The sequence below is a fragment of the Charadrius vociferus genome, unplaced genomic scaffold, assembly GCF_000708025.1.
Source record: "Charadrius vociferus isolate BGI_N301 unplaced genomic scaffold, ASM70802v2 scaffold126, whole genome shotgun sequence".
Lineage (NCBI taxonomy): Eukaryota > Metazoa > Chordata > Aves > Charadriiformes > Charadriidae > Charadrius > Charadrius vociferus.
This window is the reverse complement of record NW_009648894.1, coordinates 1,763,426-1,790,458: the sequence shown is the minus strand read 5'-3', so window position 1 is coordinate 1,790,458 and position 27,033 is coordinate 1,763,426. Positions and strand designations below refer to the sequence as shown.

The 27,033-nt window shown below is 37.5% G+C and overlaps 1 protein-coding gene across 1 annotated transcript in view; it reads right to left on the bottom strand.

Annotated features, from left to right (window-relative positions):
* MALRD1 (MAM and LDL receptor class A domain containing 1) overlaps positions 1-27,033 on the bottom strand; it is a 268,564-nt gene that overhangs the window by 14,102 nt on the left and 227,429 nt on the right. The window lies entirely within an intron of this gene.

Sequence of the window (27,033 nt, the reverse complement as noted above, 5' to 3'; positions counted from 1 at the left end):
TTCATCAGAATGAAGGGACCTTGGAGACCCAGGTGAGGGTCGGCTGCCTCTGCTGAGACAGACATTTACAAAACCTAAATGATGACTAGTGTAAAGGGTTGTTAGAGGTATAGCTACATATTGATACCGACATTTCAAGCACCCCACCTGCTGAGCTGAACCCCACCCTGAATGTCACACTCGAATGACTTCTACCAATTTTTAAATTATCTGCATAGCTGGTGGTTTATAAGCTTCACATATTTTCAACTTTTCTTTTAAAAAAGGAGCATAACAAAGAAGTGATGGTGGTAATCCAGTTTCAGTTCTACTAATGTTGCATAATTGGAAATTAGGTTTACTTCTCATAATTTCTCTCCTTACAGTTTTACAAACTATTAATGGGGGTGGATTGTATGTTGAGTTGCTTTCTCACTGTAACATCAACATTTTTTTTCATAGTCCAATTTTTATAAAATAATATCTATTTCATAACTGTGTTTTCCTCTCCTGCCCTTAAATGTATAACATGAAATCTCACATATCCACAATTAAATCTTTATATTAAGGCTATTTTATTTGAACATGTGAGAGAGAACTTCATGTTGGTTGCCATGGTTTAGCATATGGTATTGCCCCTGTGCCTTCTCCTAGCAGTTGCACAATGAGTTAACTGAGGCAGCCCGGAGGGAGAGCAGTATTTCATTTTCCCAGAAAATGAGTGTGGTGGATGTAGGGAGAGGAAGGGTAGGATGATAGGAGCAGCAAGGATCTGTCTGCAGTGTCTGAAATTTAGGAGAATCCTGATAGGATCAGGGCACGTCAGAAAGCAGATCTATATCCCAGTCGCAGACACGACAGCAGGAAGATGACTTCACTAAAGACCAAAAGAGACTGATATGGGATTTGTTGCAACTCAGGAGACCATTGGAAAATAGCGGGCAGAGAACATGCTGGGAGGAAAGTACCAGCCCTATTCAAACACAGTGGGCAGAGAGAGATTTATTTAATCCATTTTACCTCACAGACCTGAGTTTTCTCTGGTTAGAGAGTTACCTTGTTCAAGGTTAATAATTGATATACTAATGAATCCTAGCTTTAGAGACTGGAGCCAGTAGCATATTCTGATATGCTGATTTTAAAGAAAAAGTGGCACAATTTTGGCTGACGGCTCTGGCTGAGCTGGAGACCCATTGTATTCAGTGACAGAATATACCTGGTCCCTTCAGTCCTTCTTCAGCATACTACAAAAAATCATGTCATTCATAAGCTGTTCTTTTATGCGGACTGATGATTTTATACAAATGTCAAATTGCAGTTGGGCTCATACCAAGCCCTGCGGATCCATGTAGAAACATTGCAATCTGATGGTAATCACCCATCAAAATCATTTTCTGATTGCTCTCGATTGTATAATTTCCTTTCTCCCCACTTGCCAGATTTTCTGTTGTGCTAGATATGCTTTTAACCAAAATTGCCCTCTTTCTTGTCACTGCAGAACTTACTTGACTGTAAAAAAAAAAAAAAAAAAGAAGGAGAAAACAGATTTGCAGCTGTGCACAAGCACTACTCAGACATGACAAGAGAGGGGCCATCTGCTGCTCTGAAGCCACCGGGGCATGGCTCCACTCAGAGCTGCCAAGAGGTAGTTCTCATAAAGCAAGTGTGTGTATTGGTAAGAGTATGGGAAAATCCGACTACCCAGTAATAACTAAATATATCTTCATATGCGATGTTTCCATTTTTTGATGAAATATTTTCACATATACATGCTATCTGTGTTTGAATTAGGAGTAAAAAAGTTAAGCACCTTTTAGTCTTACACACAACTACTTTATCCCCCTAAACATTCTTACAGGTTTTTTAATCAACTACTACCTACTTTAGGTTGGCCATTTATTCCCCTCCAAATCTCTGAACCTGAACAGTATTGTTTTATGTTACATGACACATGCCACTTAGGAATCTGATGTCAGACTATCAACATGTGTAATTTTGTCCAGGGAAGTGATTTTCCACTGTGCGGAACTAGGTCGTTACCAGAAGTGTCACCTTATAATACTGCAATTACTTATAAAAAAAAAAAAAAATCAGGCAAAAAAATGGCTCAAGGTCGAACAGAGATAGTATCTCTGAAACTTGGTAAGTGATTAAAAAATTCAGAACCAAATAGGCAGAAAAAATATTGTAAAGCAAAAGCATGGGGACGGTTTATAGGGAGAGGGAGGAGGCAAGGCAAAAAAAGATAGAGATAGTAAAGACAACACAGGTCATCCTCAAAGACCAGGATGGAAAAGGAGTTCTAAACAGCAAAAAAACTTGAAGAGTGAGTATATCAGTTGGTTATGAACTCCCATTTGTATCTTCACACGTTAATTTATTTGTTCATTTTTGTCTTTGGCGGGGGAACTTAGCAATCATCGCTGCCACCGAGGTAAGACTATCAGAAAAATCCAGGTTATAAACTGGAGAGTCATTCAACTCTTCCTAAGGATTGGCAGTTCATTACTTACAAAATGCCATCTTCTCAAGTTAAAAAACAACAACAAAAAAAAAACCAAACAAGAGAAAATAAGAGCTACAGTTAGCTGAGAAGCCTGTAAGTTTCAGCAAGGCTGCAAGAAAAACACGGGAAAATTGTTCATTAACATCTTTGGCTCTTAGCTGATAGAAACACTGCCTCTGGCTTTTATTGAAACCAAGCATTCCTGTCCATCCAAAGAATGGGTTGGGGGGTGGGGGGGACTTGTCTTAAATATCCAAAACAGTCTTGTTTTATAGATGGCTTACAAGATTTTGATCCTTTTATATCTAGCCTCTGTAGAAACTCGAGCTGACTACAGTGATAGCTGTGGTGGAGAAATCGCTCTCTAACTTGAGGGGGGAGAATAGAATGAGATTTTTAATGGCACCAGTATCTGCCAATAACTCAAATTAGAGTCAGTAACAGTTCTAGACCATGAATTTAAAACAAAATATAAATGATTCTAAACAAGCTACTCCAGTTATTTCACTCATTGAAAATCTGAGGGATATTTTCAAAACAGATAAATATTTTGGGCCTGGTCTTCTATAGGATATTAGGAGGTTATGATAAGAAATCCAGAAGACTGAGAATATTTGACAGGTCTGAAAATGTTATTCCACTATATATCATTTTATATTAAACAAAATCCAGAAAACATTGCAGGCCATAACCAACCAATCAAACTATTTTGGAAGCTAAGCAAAACTTAAACAACAAAACACAGAACTTATTGTCCTGAAGGAATGAGGTAGATGTTGCCCACGTCTCTGAGCCTGACTCTGCAGCCAAATGACCTGTGCCATCCTTTGCAACCGTGTGAGGTAGTGGTGGAAATGATATTATTCTCATCTAGTGACATTTCCTGTAGACTTTACTTTCTGTCCAACGTATGTAGGACTGGGTGGTTGGTAAAAGAAGTCTCTCTGTTTTCATCAAGAGATAAAACAAAACTATCCAGAAAAAAGGTGCAAAAAGCAAATTCCAAATCAAGCATAATATTGGTTCATAGTGGTTTTGAGGACATGGAAGAGGTTTCCTTGGTTGTTTGTACTGAGGGCACAGCATACATATTCCTGTGCTTTTGCAATCACAATTGTACAGTCTTGACCCCCAGACTTGGGCCTTTGGCTGTTACTGCAAAACTGTATCAGTGAAGAACAGTAATAATATCAGGCAGCTTTATAGGAAATGAAGTCAAAGTTCACCTTTCTACTGTGCAGTCCTTGACACATGCAATCCTGAAATGAACTTCAATTACCCTAACAGCTCCAGGTAGGTCAGAGCAGCCTGTGGTACGCACCCAAGAGATGGCTCACTTGAAGTCCAATTAATGAAGGAGAACGCTCTTAATTACCTACACACTGTTGTGCATGGACGGTACTTACAGTACTTTATGTTCAGTTGGGAGGCAGATAAGTTGCTTCTTCAAAGTCACTATTAGCTTCCTCTCTGATGAGAGCAGCTGGGGATACGCAAATGCTGATGTGGTGGAAGGACCTTACAAAGTGCAGATCAACCATGTCTTCTGGGCAATGTCTTAAATCTTCATTAGCAGGGTAATGGGAATTTTGAAGAGCTTCCTTAATAATCCTTTTCTGCTATTTTATTTTTAAGACAGACAACTCTGAAAAGGCTCTGAATTTATCTCTTGAGCCATGAAGCTGAAATTCCACATTATTTATGTACAATTAATTTCCTTGGACTAATTACATCTTGACTAATTAGCAGCAGCACATTTTACATGAGTCTTAAGCTTATCTGAAATACAGAGATAGCCATTGCAATCCATTCAGATAGGAAGCTCCTCATAGTTGAAACAGGAGGAGCAAGAAAGACAGATGAAATAGCATTTGAATACTTCCATCCCAGTGCACATCCTAATCTATCCTGCCTGACAAAATGTCTTCTGCTATTAGCAAGTTCTTATGGGAGAGTCACCCTGGAGGAGAGAACGTTAACCCTCCAAATTTGTTTCTAGGATTTCCGACTCATTATTTCCTAATATAGATATTGGTAATGCAGAGGAATGAACTTAGCATTGCCTGTGTTGCTGCATCCTGTGCCTGGGGTTATGGCTCATTTCACTCAGAACGGAAAATAAAAACCAGACAAGATGTCTGTTGTTTTTGATGTTCATTCAGGGCAGGTTTAATTTACAAGGACATGTCTGGTTGATACACTGCTGCATTTCAGAACATCAAACTTTGTGCTGTATTAAAAGTAGCATATGCAAAACTCAAAATAAATACAGATGTGTACTTGATTGCTCATTTTCCTCCTGGCGTCTGATTCCTTACTTCTGCAATTTTTTTTCTCCAGTCTGAGATAGATAAACTCTATCACTCTAATGCATCAGTATTACATATGGCTCTTGGGTAGGGGCAAATGGCAAGAGAGGAGTTTTACAGTAGGGAATCAAGTCTGTGACCTCCAAGACTGAGCATGAACATAGTTCCTCATTAACTTGGAAAGAAAACGTTCCAACAAGCTGTATTTTCAAGGAAGACTTTGATGCATGTGGGAAGTTGAATGCTGAAATCTGTTGGCTTTGGGGTTTTTTTCTTTTGTCCCCCCTCTGCCCCCAAGCAGTAATCACTAACGTTTCATAATGACTAAGGTTGTTCAGCATAAAGCAGCGTTCTGCATTTTCATTTCTGAAAGTTGCTCACTTTTGTCAATATATTGGTTTCACTTTTCTCAAGAGCCCTCATGTTTTGTGCTGAACCTGATAAAAGGTTAAAAAAAGTATTAAATCATATGTGATGTTAATCTAGCAGCATTCAGAGCATTAAGTACTAAATATCCATTCAGTATCTCCTCTGCACTTCTTCAGATTTAATAATTTAAGTGCCAATCTTGTTTATGTTAAAAAAGATCTGCATTAAACGGTGGATTGAACATTAAGAAAAATGTCCTGAAATGTAAATGAACTTGTGTGATCATGGAAATGCCTACAGAATAATTATTTTTACTTATTTATTTAAATCTACACAAATTTGTAAATGGAATCTATCAACAGATAATGGAGACAAAACAAAAAAATTGGCCACCAGACAAACAACAGTGACCAAAGAGGCTTCTGCCCACAGAAATTTCGTAAGTAGTTGGGAGTGAGGTACACTCAGCATGTGATAAATGTAAAAACGGCATTGATTTCTATTTTTGTCTACAAGTGTCCATAACATAGCTCATTCAGTTACTGACAGAAAACAATTAACAAATGGGAAGTGCAGAACTAACCATTCCTACTTGCAAGAGCTCTCTCAGCCATTCTCACCAATATGTCTTGGTCAAAGTCCACCTTTTCTCTGCTGTGAGACATTATCTGCTTTCTTATTTTTATCCAAAACATTTGTCATACAGAAAACCTAATCTGTTAGCTCATGTGTACATTCAGAATAACCAACAGTTAGTCAGCTAACTTTAGTGTGCATGGTATTGGTAGTTGTAAATTAAGGCAGTAATATATAGATGATTGTAGTTATATTTTCCTCTGAGTATGACTGTACACATTGTAGCATCCTCTAGAGACTGTACTTACTTATGAATCTGCCACACTGCACCAAGCCATTATCTTCTCGTGACCCTAGGTTTGTGATTGCTGTGTTTATAACACATTTGCTATGTTTATAATACATTACACCAGTGTTATTACATGAGGGCTGACATTATTCAGGAGCTGTGCCATACCCATTGAAGCTCAGGCTACTCCAGGAGTGGTGACAGAGGATACGGCAGAGGAAAAAAACCCAACGTACAACTTAGTTCTTTGCAGAAAATCAAGGATTTACATCCCTCTGCTGTATCAGTGTAGAAGTTTCTCTGCTCACTAGCCTTGGCAATCAGTGTTATCCAAATAAGCTTCACTAGATACTTATGAGTATGATAAGAACAGCAACTCTTCATATGGGGAAAAAGTAACCTCTACTTCAGCAATGTAGCTATCTGTTTGTACTCTATTATTAGCAATGTACTCAAAGACAAAAAAAATACTCTCTGATTAGTCTTTATTGATGAATCAAAGTATACAAAATTCCAATAGTGAATGTTGTGCAAATGGCCTTAGAAGATATCATACTTATGATGAGTGTACCCTGTTGCCTGCTGGCTGTAGCTGGAGTTAGGACCCACATTATTCCATTTGTGGTTAAGCTCACAGGAGCTGTGGGACAAGAAGCCTCCCTTGGTAAAGACAGGTGAAGCAGATGGTAACTTTGAATGTCAAGAAGCTGTAGGATGTAGATAAGGACACATTAACCCACTGGGAGAGAAGCAGATGTTCTCTGAAACAGTGTGCACAGTCCTGACCATTCCTGTTCAGGAAGATGGAACAAGGTGGAGGAGGACTACTAAGGTGAGCAGAAAAATGGAAAGTCTGTCTCACAAGAGGATTCCAAAGCAGTTCAGCTTGTTTAGTCTACTGAAACTAAAGCTGAAAGGCATGTGGCTTTTCTGTAGAAACAATTTGCAGGATAGACAACAGAGTTATTGAGGGACTTTTTAGGTTAATGGAGGATATGGGCACAAGCACAAACGGGTATAAACTGGCTATGAAGAAACTGTGAGGAAATTATTAGAAAGCATCCAAACAGAAGGTCAAGGCTTTTAACCTTCCTGCATTTCTCACAGCATGTTGCTTCAGGAGAGTCAGCCGGTATCTTCTGTACGTGGTACCACATACTCCAAAGATTCTTGGATGCTGGAAACTCCCAGTAACGCAGCACAGTAGAGAGCAATATGTAAGCCAAGAATTCCCCTTAATTGGTCACAAAAGAAAGCTAACTAAATTTCTGAATAGAAATATATGATGTGACCATGTGTGATAACAAGGGCCTGGATTTGAGGACTCAGATAAAGCTTCTATTCTGAAAACTGCTAAAATTCATAACTGGCAAATACAAAACAATCAACATGAGGCAGGGTAATATGCGGTATAAACAGATTCTAAATTAAATGTAAGTACTCTGAGAAAAGATCTATGCATCCTCATAGATTACTCAATAAAAGTAACTGCTCACTGTTTAGGTAAAAGCATGCACTATGCATAAAGAGTAAGACAGAAGACATTAGAGATTACAGTGATTAAAATCTTATGGCAGAGACTGAAAAGATCAGATTTAATGTATACAGAAGATGAGTGGGAGCAGATATGATGAAGGTAAACAAAATGATATATGCCAAATGGAAGAAAAATTGCGTGTTGCTATCTATCTTCTAGAACATTCAATCAAACTGAAAGGAAATACATCTTAAACTAATAATAAGGAAGCTATTTGTCACATAGTTCTTAACTGACCTGGGGGAATCCTTGCCATAGTAAGTCTTAGAACATAACGATATGTACTGGAGAGAGCTCCTTAAAACAGAGAATGAAACTCTTTAGAGATTGCAGAGCTTAAAGTGCTAACTGATGGCAATTTGGAAGAATATTCGTATATTGGCGTCATCATTTTCTACATGTATTTTCTCGTTTCTTTGCTCCAAGGGTGTGCTATCAGCTACTCCCAGCTCCCCAGCATGATCTACTGTGATTACTCATTGCTCTTAGAGCCACAATGAGAGTTTCTAATTACAGCCTGTGTTGATAAGAAAAGGTAACTGTTAGAAGGAAAGACCCGGTCAGTGTATCTAATTGCTTTTTATATAGGTACACAATGAAACTATGGTGACCAATTTTAAGGTTTAGAGTGGGACTTATTTTTTCTAGCATTAACCAGCTGAGAGTACCTACAGACAGTCCATAAGCTTGGACTATGTGAAATAAAGAGAGGAATCCTCATCTGGGTCCTTTACCATTGGTTGTAACAGTGACAAGTTCAGGTTAGATAGGTGCATTTAGCTGTTACACAGTTAGGCAAGAAGAACAACACCTTAATGCTGGCTGTTAAAAGTTTAAACAGAAAACAAGCAGCATCTGATGTTAGAGTGGGAGCAGAAGGGTGAGCTTTGTATCAGGGACAGAAAATATTACCTTAATGCTTCAGTCATGTTAAATAGAGATGATCGGAATTTCAGAGCAAATATTTCTTCATTGAAATTAGTGGGCACATGAAACCTGTCTGATCTGCCTGATTTTATTTTTTTTTTTGGTCTGGCTCCTATCCTAAAACCCTCAGAAGGAACCCAAATTTTGAAGTTACTCTACTAACAATTACACTGATTTGAAAAACAAATCACTTTACGGCTTCACTAAAATTCCTCCTGATTCAAACCGGTGTGATAGTCTTGTACATGGCAGATCTTTTTCAGTGTATTTTATCCAATCACAAGGAAATGCAGACGTATATGGAAAATATTTGCTGTGTCGTTTGCTTTTGTATCTACTCTTCAGTGAAATAGGCCCCAGCAGAATTCACTGAGGGCTGGTATGTAGCTCACACTATTTTATGGCACAGATTCATTCAGTTACAGCAATGAAGCAGAAGTATGTACTCACAGCAGACGGTCAGGCCTGAAATTCAGCATTTCAAACAATTATGCTCTTTTTTATGCTACCTTTTCCCACCTTCTTAAATAATAGTTTTCTGGTAACAGATTTCCCGCTATCATAAAATAACACTGGTGGTTAAAAGCCCCAGTGAGACAAATCATGAAGCTACTCCTGGCACTGAAGGAAGGACATGGAGCTATATTCAACAGGGAAATGACTATCCACTTAGATAACCATTAAACAAAATAAAACTCTTAAGATTTCTTCCAGAAAAAAAAAAAAAAAGGAATTCTCTCTAGGACAAAACCAGTATTTCAACCTAACTTTATTTAAAGGTCAAACCACCTGAACGCGTATGGTTTAATTCTAACTGATGCTGACATGAGACATTCACACAACAGAAAAAGAAACAGCTTGAAACAATGAACCACGACGTAAGTACATTGATTACTGACCGTTGGAGATCAGAGTTCAAATTACTACTGAGTCCTGCGTTTCAGCCTGCTGCTTTTGAGTCTGGAGCTGTGCTTTGTAAAAAGTGACCATCAGAATAAGTAACCTTCCCCATAAACAAACTCTTGTTGTTTTAAACTTGGATACGCCAGTGAAAATTAGTAATTTTGTGAACTAGAATTAAAAAGATGGGACACTGGGGCACAGGGCTGGCACCTTGCCCACTGAGGGAGGTTTGGTGCAGGTACTCCAAGTGGTATGCATAGCGCAGAGAGCATTTCACTAGTGAGAAAAGGGGCTTATTGCCATTTTCTGTTCCTCTAGGGAATGTTGGAGATTGAACTAATACAAATTACCATTTAAAATATAAAGTGAACCTACTCAAGAATGTTGTATCAGTACCTCAGTATCTGAACTGTTGAAGCAAAGGAAAAAAGCTCACTGAAGAGATATGCCTCAGCTTAGATCAGCTTACAGTAAAGAACCAGTCCTTTATGTCTGTCTGCCTGTCCATCTTCTTTTCAGTTCTTGTTTCCCTGTTTTATTTTGTGTTTGTTTGGGGTTTTTTTGTTGGTTTTTTTTGGTCCAATCTTACATACCTTGCTGTCCTTGCCCCTCTTGTGTTTCTCTTTCTTCTATTCTTTCCTTCCCTCCATTTTCCTACTTGTGGAACATGCACTAGAGTTGATGCTTGATTTGCTCTTGAAGTACACTTATGTCTCAGATATAGCCTCTAGCTGCAACTTCTGGAGGACTAAATAAAGATTAAGGAATGACCTGACAGTGCAGCTGTAATGACAGCTGGTAGCAAAATTCTTTTGCCTTCAGAAATGGCACTGATTTCATATTTCTGTAAAATTAGGAAATAATGCAATAAAGTATAGAAGAGATATCTAGTTTTAAGATAGACCTGTTAATTTCACAGAAAAAAGCTTTTTGCTTAAATGACAACTCTGTTGATAGAACAGATGGGGTTATGTATCAGTAGAACACCTAATAAAAGGTCTGAATATATTTACAGTTGCTGGATTTTTCCACAGAGACCTTAGTTTTTGCTAGATTGTGGGTTTGTTTTTTTGTGGGGGTGGAGAGTTTTGTTTATTAATGTTTTCTCTCATTGCCTTTAATCAGACTGTAACAGCATTACATAGTCACTAGTTAGTTATCTGCACTATAACTAGTTACTTAAGAAATAATAGGTTTTTATTGCAAAATCACTTCCCATATCTGGTTTTCACTGCTGTTTACCCTCTGAATAGCTTTCATATAGATAAATCTGCAATCTCCAGGTGAAATTAAATAGTTATTTAAAAAGCTTGAGCAATGGATGTGTTCTGTCTGTATTAAACCACACATTTGGCACAAATTAAAAAAAAAAAAAAAGTGATATTATTTTCTTTCCTGCTGCCCCTTTCCAGCATTGGTCTAGTCTTTTTATCAGCTGAAATTGTCTGCTTTAACCAGAGCCTGCCAACACAGGGCATTGCTCCTGGCAGGTGGATTGTAGTATATATTGGAGATTATAAATCATGTTGTCATTCTCAGACAGTCGTAAATTTATCTGCTTACATGGAGACAACACTGTACAATAACATCTAATGCCGCTGCTTCTCAGCGTTGTTCAGGCTAGGTGCACAAGCACAGGCTCAGATTACATCAACGCAAATATATTCTTTAAAACTTTTTGCTTGTATTTTAAATACATGTCTATAAGAAACAAACAAAACTGCCACAAAATTTCTCTTTTGCTTACTCTCCATGTGATACAGAGACAGTGGTTTACACTCTGAATCTCTCATCCCCCAGAAAAGGCTTAAGTACTGCCATGTTCGACATGTGCCGGTGTGATCCATGAAAAAGAATAACGCTGGGATGTTGTCTCTACACAATCCTCTCCTGATATTAGAGATGAATTTCACAGCAGCTTGGGGAATTCACTCTCTAGTTTCTTGCTAACAAGCTAAATTTATGAAATCTTCAGAGAAATGACCTTTAAACAATTTATGAGAACCTAAGACACTTTAGATGCAATAAAAATAATTTCATCACAACCTTTCTTCCAGCTCCACATTCTGTTAGCGTTGTTATGGTTACAGAGTCAAGACTTGAGAATTTAGGAGAAGCTGGAATTAAGGATTCCCATGCAATTTCAATTCAAACCCTCATGCATGCATGTTTAGGCACATTGTTTAATTGGAAGATCATAAACTCCCCCTGTACCTCCCTCCCAAATCAAAAACTTTAATTCTGGCATTCGGTGCTTAGCTTTGCAACAAGATTATTATCACGGCACACAGCATAGGTAATTCACTATACCTAATAAAAAACAGAAAAAACCCTACATTATTATGAATAGCTAAATCATCTCTTCTGTAATCAGCATTCAAAGCTTCAAACTTCAGCACTTAATACTACTCTATTAGTTGACATGAAGAGAAATTTGAACTCCAAGTACGTTCTTGAAACTTTTATTGAGGAGAACAGATAGCTCTAAATCTGGTTTGTTTGCCTAAATTTGATAGAAGATAAAATGGCTTGTTTCAGCAGTTATACTCAGCACTTTGATAAAGCAAAATCTTTCCCATGGTCTTTAGTGCACCACATATTGTTAATAGTATATGGTGAGCTACGGCTAATGACGGAAGAATTTCCAACAGCATTCCAGCATCCATTCAATAAAGTCTTTTCTTGGTTGCAGCCAAGGAATATGCAGTGCAGATGAAGAACGGGGAGCTATTCCCCTGATGTTAACGCTGCTGCACAATGAATCACTGTACTTGTACAGTTCAGAGCAGCCTTTATGCTCCTTTAACATGTACCAGCAGGCAGAACAAAAACCTGGTTAACCTGCAGTGCTGGTCAACAGCCCTAACACACAGAGGTAGCATCCAAAAATCTAGGAGGTCAAAGAATCCTTGCTATGTTCTGTTTTTCTACTGATTATTTTATGTCAACAGTTGGGATAAGGTGGCAGGGAGCCATGACAAACATCCTGTATTAATAAGGGACAGATTTACATTTTTTAAAGGCAAGGGACTAAGGCTTTTGTATAAGCTGAAGTCGACTTTTATGTAGGTGAAAAACTGATTTCACTAACTCACTTCTCCGAGTACAAGCACATTGCGATTTTTCCTCTATTTGGAATAATAAATGTCATTTTTTTCTGCGTGGTTTCTAGGAGATGATTTTTTGTACTATTCTTGAAACATTCTGTAACAAAGCTGGTACAATGCCCTGCCTTTATTCTTTAGCATCAAATAACTGAAAATCAAGACAAGATATCTTAATTTCATAAATCTTTTCAAAGAGTTAGAGTAAGAAGTGTATCACATTGCTGCACATCAATTACTTTTTTAAATTTATAGCAAATTCATAATATATTATATCAAAGCATGAGTTATTCTGAAATGTGTTCTCAAATGTGACCTGAGTTAGCCAACTCTGTAATGTGTAAAAGGAGACTCAACTGATATGCACATGATAGTTTTCTGTATTTTGAATGAGATTAAACATTGATAAGATGTTTTCTAATTTCTTTTTCTAGTTTTTTGTACTAGAAGGATTTTCTTATAGCCGTTCTTTTGAATCTGTTAGTGTAAAAACAAGAATAACCCAGTTTTATCCTCCCTTTCAAGATGCACTCGATGACCTGCTGCTGAACAAAGTTACCAGTTTTGTCACCGAAAAATTTCCTGCCTGTTTTTTCTGTCCTTTTTCTTGTCTTGGGAAGTACTTGTAATTTTAGAGCTCAGTATGGTACCTTTTTTCTCTTTCCAAAACTTGTACAGTATAAATTTTGGTTATATTGTGATATTAACCAAAACTCACCATCAGAATTCATGATACATCTGGACCTGGACTACTAAACCCCAGAAAATACAGTGTGGGCACCAAGTGTATGAACAGAGTCATGAAAATAGTGACTGGTTAATGCAAAGCTCGCATGTTGGCCATTCATGCCATTTTATCACAGGACGTGCCATGCTTGTTTTTTGTACTGAATATTTGAGAATCTCAGCCTGTTTCTTTCCAAATGTAAATATGTAGATAGATTGCATGTTTGTTTTCAGCTTTATGTTAAGTTCCTCTAATCAGTGTGCTTAGCTTTGCTTGAATCTGATGAAGGAAGCAGGTTGTTCTTTTCCTGGGAAATTACTGAGCAGATGGAGAAAAGCTGGGGAGGAGAGGTGAGACCACAGACAAAATCAGGCTTGGCATGACAGGGAGGCACACCACAGAGCTGCCAGCCTGCAACTCACGCAAAAATGACTGAGAAACAACTGAAAAGAGAGAGAGAGAGAGAGGCCCGCAGAGCCAAGGGGTTGCTTCCTTGCAGCAAGAGTAGAAGGAGCAGAGCTTGCAGCCACTCAGAAAGTGTCCAAGTTAACTGAAGCAAGCTGGGAAGCAAGGACACATCTGTGAGGACAAGTAGGCAAGGGGACAGCCTTGAGTAAATCCTTTTATTTCTACTCTATTGTCCCTAGTCACACTGAGTTTTCTCCATTTAAATAGTATTCTGATTCAGATTCCAGTAAAAGCTGGCTTTTAGTTTAAAAGCCTTTTTGTGTTCAGTTTGGGCTCATCCACTTTTAAGATACAGCATGTTGCAAGTACATCTTGCGGGATCAAAAAATAACACAACAATATTATTAGGAAAAAAAAAAAAAAGCCAAATGTTTTCTCTTGGCCTGGGTTTGAGCTCAGGGTAGGTCATAAAATATTGCAACTTGGACAGCCACAGAACTAGAGCCTCCCTTTGGGGTCCCCATCTTATGGGTATCATGGTGTGGTAAAATTTCCACTAAAAACCAGCGGCCCAGGTAGCAGCTGCTGTCGGTGTTTTCCTACACACAAGAGACATGCAGCGCTGGGAAGTGGCAGGAGCCAGAGTCTGCCTCTGCTTGGCTGAAAAGGGGACAGGCCAGAGGAAAAAATCCTGTGTGATGGGCTTTGTCTGTGGGCCAATGGTTGGGACTTACTTTCGTAAATATTTTTTTTAAATATATAGGCACTCTTCAACTACAAATTATAGTAAAAGTGATTACAATTAGCATTTTCTTTATTATCTCAATTATATCTTTATTGAAGATTCTAATATCATGAAAGATTAGATTGTGTATAGTGCTGGCAAGTAGAAATTTTAATAAAAATTTGTTTTGCTAACAGTGGATTTAATAATCCCTAGTTTTGTGTGTGTGCACATCCATTTATACTCTCAATAACCACACTTTTCTCATGTCCTCATGACTTCTTCCTTCCATTTCCATGCTGTCAGTGTACATGGTGGCACAAACAGTGCCCAAAATTTTGGGGGATTTCCCTCCTTTCTTCCTTCCTTCTTCCTTCCCTCTCACCCTGTCTACTTTCGCTACAAATTAGCTGTGAAAATTCGTGTAGTCAGGCTCATCCCAGAGGAAATGGAAAGGAAAAACAATGTCCGTTTTCTTCTCTTAGCTCTTACACAGTAAGGAACAATACCAGCCAGGCTTGGAGAAAATGTTTTGCCAGTATTTCCACCTCTGTTTATTGTCCTTAATCTGCTACCTTCAACTAAATTTCTAGCTCTTCTTGCAATCTACCTCCACCTCCATTATTGACATTGCCCTATTTCAATTATTGACCAAATATATTCCTCCCTTAGCTAAAGGTCTTAAAAAAATTTTCAGATCACTCAGTACTCTGCCAGTTCCTCCAACACACCTACATATCCCCACAAGAGAGATTTCACTCCTACACTACATCTCCTTCCACATTCCTCATCCTACCTGACCTTAACTGATCAAGATGTGTACAGAGGACTCAGCTTTTTGCCCAGGCTGACCTGATGAAAGGCTACATTAACTGTCTTGTAGGACAGTGAATAACTTCCAATTGAAAGTAAAAGTTATTTGGAATGGATCAGAGAACAAATTTGGGCTCAGGACTCAAGCGTACACATGACCAAAGCCCCTGCTCCCCTCCACACATCCCTTCCCCCACTTTTTAATGAACTCTAAAGTGACTTGACAGAGTAGAAAGCCAAAACTTGAACCCTAATCCTGCATACATTAAAATAAAAAATGTCTAATTATTTGTTTCTCACCTACTTATAACAAGCAAGAATTTTAAGTGGCAGTACTTAAGAAAAAACATTTTGTGGTGCTGTACAGCAGTTCTCTAAGTTTGATTCATAAATATATTTGTAATACTTTATGGACATACAGATTTTCTCCTTTAAACAGTTAAAGTTGTGGCAGATTTCTATTACAAGGAATTCAATTCAGGATCTTTTGCTCAAATATCCAGGAGAGAAAGGAATGTTTATAATCCTCTTTTATGTTCAAAGACTTACTTTGAAGGTCAGCATTTAGATGGGGATATAATCACAAACCTCAGAGCAGATAAGATTTCTGAAGATGGAAGAGTAATAGTGCTGCCCTCCCATAACAGGCTGCAGATTATAATCTTTTCTGAGCCTCTTTGCTTGATTTGGTTTGGAATTCCAATGAAAAAGTATCTTTCCTGGTATTTTATATTTTGGACAGATGGTAAATACCAACAACTAGTTTGTAGGATATTTCTACAGAGGATCTTACTAAGAAAAGAAGTGAGCAAGCAAACTTACCAGTCAAAACCAAAATAACGAGATGTTCTACATACAAATGAAAAATAATACCTATATCACTGGTTTCACATAATAGACACTCAGTTGCTATTACCTTAGAAAAAAGACATTTCTTTCTGGATCTGAATGAACCTCAATATCAATAAATTGAGACTACAATAAGACTTTGACAAAGAATAAAACAAAATCAGCTATGTTAAGAGTCATGAGAAAATCCCTGGAATTTTAAATTTGGGAAACCCTTTCATAAGGATTATAAAAATTATTCTTTGACTATTTAAAAATGACAACTGCCAGTCAAACACAAGATGTGTACTCGAAGGACTGAGCTTTGTCACAAACTTCAAATCAGAGGATGAAAAAAAATGTCAAGTCCAGTGTTTAAGTAGTTTGTACAGTTTAATACCATGATGGAATTGTCTCATTGTTCAGCAGACCAGCACCTTCTTTCTGGTCACTTGAAGGTTTAACTCTGTGAAGGACTGTTTAGTAACAGATTCAAAAATTAAATGAAAAAATGAAGTCCAGTGTTTCATTAAAAACAATACCTTCAAGTCTAACGCTAAATCATTTAAAATAGCGTTCTTTTTCAAAGTAATTCCTTTTGGTAAGACACGAACAAAATCCTGCCTAATTTATAGAGCAAACATTGGTGTAAGGTTGAGTGGCTTTTTCACTTTATGCTTCCAGGTGGAGATAAGAACTTTTACATCAGCTGAAGAATTGGTTCAGTTATTACTGTGGTGTCACTTACTGCTATGAGCTTCTTTTAGTGCTCAAGAATGAAGACAGAAAAACAAAACCTATGGGGCCAAAATATTAACACAAGTGGAAACAGGATTTTTTGCATGCATGTACAAATCGTAGAACTTGTATGAACATCAGCATAAACTGAAGGATCTACTCAGCTTTGTAAACTGAGTACTGAATTTTGGGTTTAATTTCACCATTGAATAGTTGCTAGTGTCTCAGATTACCCTCAGTCTTTTCTTGAAGGGTTAAGGGTTAACATAAGATCAACACTTGGTGTTCATGCGCTTGGTGTTCTTGTGAATAACCCTTTAAATGAGTTTATTTACCTTTAAGTTTAATTATGTTGCTTTGGTGGTTGTCCCTAAGCAGTTCCGTTCCAGCTCTTCTTTTATTTCTTCCTCAAGAAAGAAAATTTGAGAACTTACTTTCCATGAGGATTCAATAAAAACATCCTTCCTGTTGCTTTGGTCACCCACACAGCAAAAAGGAAGTTAAACTGTTTGCTGACATATCTCTTATGGTTTGGGTCTGAGCTTTTGCTCTTCAGCCTGCTTCCAGAAATTTGACTTGCACAGACAATACTTTGTGGGTGGTGACTTCACTGGGAAACAAGTGCCAAGAATTGGAGAAATGTCCTGTGTGCCATATCTGTGGTGATTAGGAAAGCATTACTGGATCCACACTTTTAAAGTTACAGCAGATGTGCTTATTTTGTGGTAACCATGCAGTGGAAGAGAGCCGTTCTATGGCCCCTAAACCCCAGCTTAACTAATCATAAGGAAGGTTAGCAAATGCAGTACTTTTCTCATGACATTTCATAAACACAGGGTTTCAACATGAATGTGGATGGAAAGGCCAATAATCCTTCCATCCCTTGTGATCTGCATAGAATAGTGGTTTGCCTGAACTGGCTGGAAGCTCAGGGTAATTATGTGGAAAGATTGGCACTGTTTAGAGAGCTAACATATCTGTATCAATTCCTACCTTACCTTTGAATTCTTAGGAAAATATAGCTGAATCTTGATACTTTCATTGGTAATAGATAAGTAAGGTCTATCCTAGATCCAGATGTGGAATTTCTATTAATATCATTGATACGACCCTACAAGGAATTTAGTTCACAGTCAGCCCTAAGAAAACAGAAACGGACACACAAACCAAAATCTACATAGAAGAAGTAAGTGGAAATTAAAGATTTAGAGATATTGATTGCTGTTTAGCCTAAGAATATCTGATTTACTCCTGCATATACTATGTTGCATTATGAACACAAAGGTAAATGATCCAGTGAAAGTTGAGCAGTGATTCCAGGTAGAATAAGCCATTCCAGTTTTGCATAAGTACATTACTGAAAGTAATCTTTACTGAATATTTTTAACTCTAGCCTGGCATTTCATCACCAAAGTCCAGCAGAGTTTATTCATCAAACTGTTATGTACATCTATCATTGCCTTACTCTGACACTAGTCTTCTGGAAGCCTCAGTAAGATTAAAAAATAAATAGCAGAAGTGTGCTGTTGATTAATTTGGTTTTCAACTTTTTGAAATAAGCACATAAGAAAATCCGTGTCCTGCAAGAACTCATACTATGCTTCCACATTTTACAACAGTACTGTGCATGAACCTTAGCATTTGTTTATACACTTAAAATTTACTATTTCAGTTCCTGTGTTTGTTGTTATATCTGGGTCCCATTTCATTAAGACAAACAAAACTACAAAGAGTTCCTCTCTTGAAGAGCTTGAAACAAACACACCAGAAAGTTGGATGAGAGGGAACACTCTTATAAGCTCATTACTGATGAAAAAGTAAGTCACAGAGAGGAAAAGGCTGAACTTTATTAATACTTAAGTGATATTGTGTCAAAAATCCTCTTGAAAATAAGTAGTATATGGGCTTTTAAATTGCTTGAAAAATCTTTGGCAGACCTTATATTAGGGGAGTTGCACACGCTGAGCTCAGAAATCCTCAATTCCAGACTTGTACTTAAAGGACTAGTTTTATACCCTCACAGAAACAGAATGAATGGATGTGCACATCAAGTGCTCAGTTGCTCAAACACTTTTGTCTGTAGCCTTAGACTTTTCCCTTCAAAAATTTGTGGTTTTTTAAAGGTTCAGCCATCCTTCCTGCCTGGCTTCATAAATCTGTGCCTGAAACTGCTTGAACTGACCTAAAATTAACTGCAAAAAAAATTTCCATGTGGGTTATTTGTTTCAGAAGAGTGACATTAGTCATGAGGAATGCACACAACTGGCACTGCTCTGAACACTTAGCTTCAATAATTTTTTAAACCACTGGAAAAATAAAAGGTGGTTTACAATTTTTCTGTGCTTCCTTTTTCACTGATGCTACACCAGAATGAGTGACAGATAAAAAAATCTTCTGACAGCTATTGTATTTTGGTAACATTAGAAGCACGGTTGTTTTGGGATGCTGTGTGGAAATACTTTGTAATGAGGACACACTTCAGTCACAAGAAGGAAAATTATTTTTCAGATGTTGAAAAAGTATTGCAACTCGTCCCTTCATCATGGAACATAATTTACCCCCTCTACTCTGCCCTGGTGAGGCCTCATCTGGAGCACTGCGTCCAGTTCTGGGCTCCCCAGTTCAAGAAAGACAGGGATCTGCTGGAGACGGTCCAGCAAAGAGCTACAAAGATGATTAGGGGATTAGAACATCTCTCATATGAGGAAAGACTGAGGGACTTGGGTCTCTTTAGTCTAGAGAAAGGAAGATTGAGAGGAGATCTTATTAATACTTATAAATACTTAAAGGGAGGGTGCCAGGGGGATGGGAGCAGTCTTTTTTCAGTGGTGCCCAGTGATAGGACAAGAGGTAACGGGCACAAGCTTGAATATAGGAAGTTCCATCTTAACATGAGGAGGAACTTCTTTACTTTGAGGGTAGTGGAGCACTGGAACAGGCTGCCCAGAGAGGTTGTGGAGTCTCCCACTCTGGAGACATTCAAACCCCGCCTGGACGCTGTCCTGTGCAACCTGTTGTAGGTGACCCTGCTCTGGCAGGGGGGTTGGACTAGATGATCTCCAGAGGTCCCTTCCAACCCTGACCATTCTGTGATTCTGTGATTCTGTGTCCCTGGGTTATGGGGGTAAAAGGAGAAAACGGGATCAATCTAACTTTTAATTCCACCGTGTAAAATTTAGCAAAGTCTAAGCAAATCAGAATTTACAGAATTCAGGTAAAATCTGCCTGTCTATTTAAGAAATAATATTATATCCCTAGTATCCTATAAATTGCATGCAAATTGTTCTTCTCCCGGTTCCAAGTAAAAAGAAAAAGATACAAATGAATGTGTTTAGCCCATAGCATTAACAAAGGCTTTGGTTGGGTTTTTTTGGTCTTTTTTTTTTTTTCCCCCCCAAATACCTGATGAATTATAAATTACTTTTTTGAGCCAGCTTGAAAAAGGGGTAAGTTTTCATTTTGGTTACTATTGCAGCACACATGTGCTTCTGAAATGTCATCAGCAGAGCTTTGAATGTTGCGGTGTAGCCTGCCTGTACAAAAGAATTTTACAGTTCACTGCTGTGCATTTTTTAGGAATATTTGTACATTCTTCACAGTTATAAGAAAAAAATATTCAAATAAAGATGGCCTTGAAAATTTACCGAAGTATTTGCTCCAGCTTTTGCATGCCAATACCAGCTGCGAGGACTTCATACCACCGGAACAAAGTAGGTTATTAAAAAAGAAGGCTAGAGACTGAAGATGAAAAAGTTGTAAAAGAAGCTCAAATGTCAAAGGCAGGATTATTGTACTATGCTTTGATTCTCTGGATTTATAGGGAAAGCATATGCCTAATTCCTTCCTGTGCTCAGTCCTTGTTTCATGCACATTTACAACGAAGTTATTTTGAAAGAGATACCTGCTTTCTGTTCAGTAAGTATAAAGGGTTTTGTCAAATTGTGCTCTAAACTTGTTAAAACACAGACAACCTATTGCTATGGTTATGCGCTGGGTAGGGGACAGGTTATACTATCCATATTACACCCTGGATTAGCATCCAGTATTTGAAACTTATTCAAAATATACTCGCTAAATGAGGAATAATAGATGGAGTGGGAATAAATTATGGAGGCTCTGAAAGCAGAGTCAATAATTAGTGTTTAATACAATAAGAAAGAGGGAGCAGAGATACAAAAGGAACAGCAACGGTCAGAAGAATCATCTCTGCACCTGCTTTCAGAGGAACATCAGCCTAAAAAACTTGTAGTCATCCAAGCAAAAGGGACGATGCCGCAGTAAATGATGACCGCTTGGGGAAAACCTTTTGTTAGGTTTTTTTACAATGTCCTGTACCTTGCTGTCTGTAGTTGGAGCTAGGTAAACTATTTTAAGGGCACAAAGTATTAGAAAGATAGCTGTAGAGGCATTATATATAACTCTATATACAAATATAAAAACTAAATGAAGTGTGCTTACTCTACTGGTATAATCTAGTTTATGTTATTGGTTACACAGCTGTATGCACATTTTTAGCTTTCCCCTGGTATCTTATTATCCATCAGAAAAAAAAATTTCATCTACTTACATTAAGTAAAACATTCTCAGCCGGTGGCTTTTTGCTGATCTTATTACAAAAAAGATACTGATAGACTTTTCTGATAGCATAAGGGAAGCCCTGACAAATGAAGAAAAAGTTGATAAGATACCTATTAAAACACTAGAACTATAATAATGAATAGCTGCTGTGTAGTCTCAAAATGTATTCTGCCAAATCACCTCACCTTCACCTCTAGAAGCAAAAGTGATGGGAAGATAATTTCCATGGATTTCTACGACTATGTAAACACAGTATTTTCCACACTCTAAAATATTGAACAAGTTTTAGGAGATCTGTCTTCCATTTTCCTTAATCCCAAACAAATTTACAGAAGGGATAAGGAAAAGCAAAGCAAATAAAAGGTTTTTTCACCTATTGAAGGCTGTTAATAACTGATGGTTAAAAAAATCCTGCTGGCCTATTTTTATTTTTATTTTTAATAAACTACAATACAAATCAAGACATGCACTTTAATTCACCTGATAAAAATCAGTGGTTTGCAAAATAGTACCTGAAATCTCAAAATAAAATTACCAGAGGAGAAATAACTATTTATAAACTAGAACCCTGCTCTGTGCAAAAGAAGCATTAGGACATTCAACTCTATGTTGCACTGCTCAAAAGCATTTTGTTCAGCTCTTAGGCATGCAAAGCGGCGCTATCAGTAACTTGGGTAGGAAACTCAAGCATGCCAGGATGGCATAAACCAGGCTCCATTTAACTGTAGGTACGTAGGTACTCTTCTTCTTGTTAGCTTCATTTTACCATCCTTAGCATTTTTATTTTTTTTTTATTTATGCAACTTTTACTGCCAAACTCAGTTGAGCACACATTTCATCAGTGGAAAATACAATAGTTAATAGGGGTGAATGACAAAAGGATTAAAGTACAGAATTTAAAAGTTCTAAGTGGAAACAAGAAACTCACGAAGCAATAAAAATAATTTTCTAATATACTAAGTTAATGACCCAAAGTTTAAACATATTTAATGTTAGAATCTAGAGAATCCTTACTGTATAATCTCACCTAGCACCGACATTAAATAAGCCATCTGTCACATAGTTTTGGCTCCAGTACTGTTTTCTTTTCTTTTCCAACAAAGACATTTGCCGAGCATTAGCCTAGGTGCAATGCATGTGTTAATACACACTTGATACCCGAAATCCATCCAAGGAATCACAGAATCACAGAATGGTTAGGGTTGGAAGGGACCTCTGGAGATCATCTAGTCCAACGTCCCTGCCAGAGCAGGGTCACCTACAGCATGTTGCACAGGACAGCGTCCAGGCGGGTCCCACTCCATCTATTATTCCTCATTTAGCGAGTATATTTTGAATAAGTTTCAAATACTGGATGCTAATCCAGGGTGTAATATGGATAGTATAACCTGTCCCCTACCCAGCGCATAACCAGGACTCTGTACAACTTCCAAGAGGCTCTAAATACATACAGAACTAGGGATTAAAAAAAAGGACAAGCCAGTTTGGGCTCGTTGACAAACCTTTCTCACTGACCACAGAGAGAATCACCACAGTTTTAGCTTCCATGTGGCTGCACAGAGGGTGAGTTAAAGCACAGGTTAGTTCAGCGTAGCTGAGAAGCTGTATGATAACTTTCCAGAAAGCTGCCATATGATTTATCTGTGTTCTGCTTGGTTATCTAGTGTGCTGATACAAAAGCACACATACTGCAAATAAACAAAGACTAAGATAAAATATCATGCGTCCTGGCCAATTAGCTTCCTCATCCACAGGGAAATAATTCCTTGAATCCAAACCTTTCTCACCTCTACCATTTAAAAACAAACAAGCAAAATCTCCACCTCCTGCGGTTTACTGAATTCTGAAGCCTAGCGATGACTGATGTCTATTCGTGCAGTAACTCTGGTGTTGAGATCAATACTGTAACTCTTGCATGAACCACATGAACCTGTCAGACTTTAAAGGATATTTCAAAGTTCACATGTATCTTACAATCCAATATATATTTTTAAAAGAAAAATATTTCTGTATGTTGAAAATATGACTTGCAGGCCAGACACAGAGAAAATTATTTTAGCTTAAATGTATATGTACTTTTTTCCCTAAAGGACATAAGAAAGTCTGTGTGGGAATAGCACATAGTTACTGCTTCCCGCTTAGAGATGTAGCTGATTAGAGCAACAGCAAACATGAAAAGATCATTCCAAGCGTTGAGAAAAATCCTCTATGTTTGTATGTGTGTTTAAAATTAAAATGCATGGAGCTTTCCAGATCAGTCAACACTGCAAAAGCTGGCAAGAAAAGTTCAAAAGTTCTTAATTTAGTAGAATTTGCTGCTTTTAGGCAATCCCTTAGCCACCTAGCAACAGCACAAAGGGTACAATTCTTGGAGACTTAAATTCACACTGGCTGAACATGAGGGAAAATTACAAATGTGCAAGATAGCTTGAGGACATTCTGACACCAGGGCGTCCTGTGGGTCAGACTGAGTAGGCCACATATCAGGAGGTAGTTAGTACAGAATAGAAGACTTTATGCCTTTTCTACAAAACTTATGCGATAACACAGATTATCAAATGCAGATCTCCGCCATCCCCATCTTTCCTGCCATCCTCAGCACAGGCCTGCCTACATCACAATCTTCCTCACTGTCGTGAAAGTTCAAAACTCTTATCAACATGCTTGATGGTCTATACGTTTTCCAAAAGTCTCCCTTACAACATTCATGATACATTTTGTCCTGTATTAGGTATGCCTGACCAGTAGCCTCCAGGTACCTCCTACGGTGAGGGCTCTAGTGGTAAGCTGATTCTAGACAATGAAGTTTTGATATACAGACATGCAGATGTAATCTTAGGGTATGAGAATACTGGTTTTCACTCCAAGTACTGTTTCTTACTTTCATTTAAATACAGGAAGACTGACTCTGAAAGAAAATTGTTATCCAGGCAAAGACAGATAATCTGAACCCGGACTGTGTTAATTATCGTTTGATTCCATATAATCCAAAAGACATAGTGTAATTTATGTGCCTATAAATAGATATACCCAAAGATGTTTTTAAATTTATGTGGACAAAAGTCAGCCACATGAATGTGAAGGAGAGGGGGCTCTAGCACAAGAATCTTCAAAACTCTTGTGTTTATACTTCCTTCATTGGTATGTAATTCTTCAGTTGTTCCCTATTTTTCTCTTTCTTGAAAAGTATTTATTATTTTACGGCTATTCTTTCCTGTTTTGTACAAAGCAGAACAAAAAAGTTGTGACTTAAAGCTTTTCATCTATGTTTCCTACTCTTCAGCATCTGGAGTTCGTAGGAGTAACCCTTCAGGGAACCCTCCGTACTTTGGCAAACATCCAGTATCCAACGTTAGTTCACATTCTCACATGTAAAAATCTCTCATATTATCTATCACGCAACAAGAATCTTCTCCTACAGATACAATTCCCAGATCCTAAGCTTGTACCTATTACAGACAAACCTATCTCCTGAATTTTAAATGTAATAATGCTTATAGTTCTGGGGTATAAGTCATTCTGAGGTAAAGGTGCACTGCACTTAGTAATAATAAAAATCTCACTGTGGTTTCCTACACCTCATAGTTACCTCATTTTGCTTTGACTCTTTTTAAAGAATGAATTGAAAATCAAAATAGAAATATAGGATATTTGTCAGAGAGGTTGAATGGTTTCAGCATCTTGAGCACTACTGAAACTAAATGTTGTAGTGAGAGGAAATCCAACTAATGAGAATTTTTTTCCCATAAGCATTCTTATATACCCAAGTGATTTGCACTGTATCTGCTGAATTATGCTTATTTGCCTATACCTTTCTCAATAAGATTATAGTATCTTCATATTACTACATAAATTATTTTGACCAGACTCTAAATATGATCACTCTGATCTTGAGAGCTGCAGTGAGGTTGATAATGTACTAATTTGCCTTTTAAAAGGAAACATGCAGTTACTTTTATTCCCAAAGCTTAATGTTGCCTCCTTTCGACTACAAAATCTTGCAAGAAAAGGTTGTATGTAATGTTCAACATGCTCTTTGATTTAGAAATTGCACCAGAAATTCCTTGCTGATTTTCTAAATAGGTAAAAACCTCCCCACTCAGCAAACATATCATAAAGAGACAATTTGAAAATACCTAGATCAGAATTTGATTTCCTGCATGACCAATGGGCAATATCTAAACTACGTCCTTCCAAGTGTTATCCAGAGAGACTTTTTACATTTGTCAGAGTAATGTTTCACCTCAGGAAGACAGAGAAAACCTGTAACCTACTTTGCTTTTTTTTTTATAAAAGACCAAAACCCTAGAGTTAAGTGTGAAAGTCTGATTTACATTTGAATCAGGTGCTATGGATTTCTCAAAAACATGATCAGAAACATTTGTTGTGAAACCAAGGTTGGGTCTGTTCAGTCTTATATGATTAATTGAGTAAAACATCTGGCTTTCAGTTATGTGCAGTGAAACTTTAAGTTACAGAGAGAAAACCTTGTTTTAGTTTTAGAATAAATAAATTGAAAAAGACAGATTCTTTCTGAAATCATTGGATTCAGAAATCAACTGATTCAGACCACTCACAAGTGAACTTCACAGGATGTCATTGCCTCACTGGAGGCACTATATATTCAGTTAGGTTCGACTGAGATAAATGTTGTTTGGGGTTTTTTTATCATTTCTAGGAGTTGCAAACTGCATGAAGTATCTGGCTCCAGTGTGATAAGTATAATCCTGATAATAGTATAATCCTGACCTCAAGATTTCACTATTATCTGCAAAGAGGAGGAAAAAGAGCAAAGGTCAAAGTAACTGCTTCTAAATAGAAAAAGATAGCCAGTGTTTCCATTAGTAAAGAAATAATTGTTAATTTGCTCAACTGAAAGGTTCTCACTAGGTAAAACTGATTTGGGCAAATGTATTTACTTTGAAGTCACTTGGTACCAGTGGGGAAAAAAAACCCCAAAAATAAATTGTTAGACAAATTTGGCATATTTCTTTCCTTATGGAGGATCAGTATTTCCTGAATTCTCATATATGAAGAATTCAATGGATTTTACGTTTTTTTTCAGTTTATTTATGTTGTGAAATGATTGCTGAAAGCTCTTTGATCAGCATCAAAAACTGTTTCATTCTAACTATTACAAAATGGACCAAATGCGTAAGATTTATGAATCTATGTTTCTGTCACATTGCACCATAATCTTTTGTGTTTGGGGGTGGGGGGAGAAACAAACAAAAATACATGCAGGTCATATGAAATATACCATGACCTGAAGGGAAATCAGCACTCTTGTTCTCCATAACAGCAGTCTTCTAGCATTATTTGGATATCCTGGAGACAGATAATGTGTCACCATCTGAGTGGACTAAATGCCACAGCCAGATTCAATGGAAAACAAAACATCTCAATGTAGAGATCCAGACTATCGAATGAAATATGCAGTTTGGACAGAGAAGTAATAACGTTGGTCCAAGGCTGGTACAGGGAACACTAAAAGACAATGTACAAATTTCAGAAATCTTTTAGGTTCTAAAGGGAGGGGTTTATACCTAGATTATGTACATGTTGATGCTTGTATGCTAGTTGTCTCCCTAATGCAGTGAAAAAGAATGAGAAACATTAATTACCAATACTTGAATATATAAAATGCCAGAAAGCTCCATGTGAGCTCAACTAAACATTTCATATGATTGGCAAAAGCAAACGCAAAAGGTGCTAACA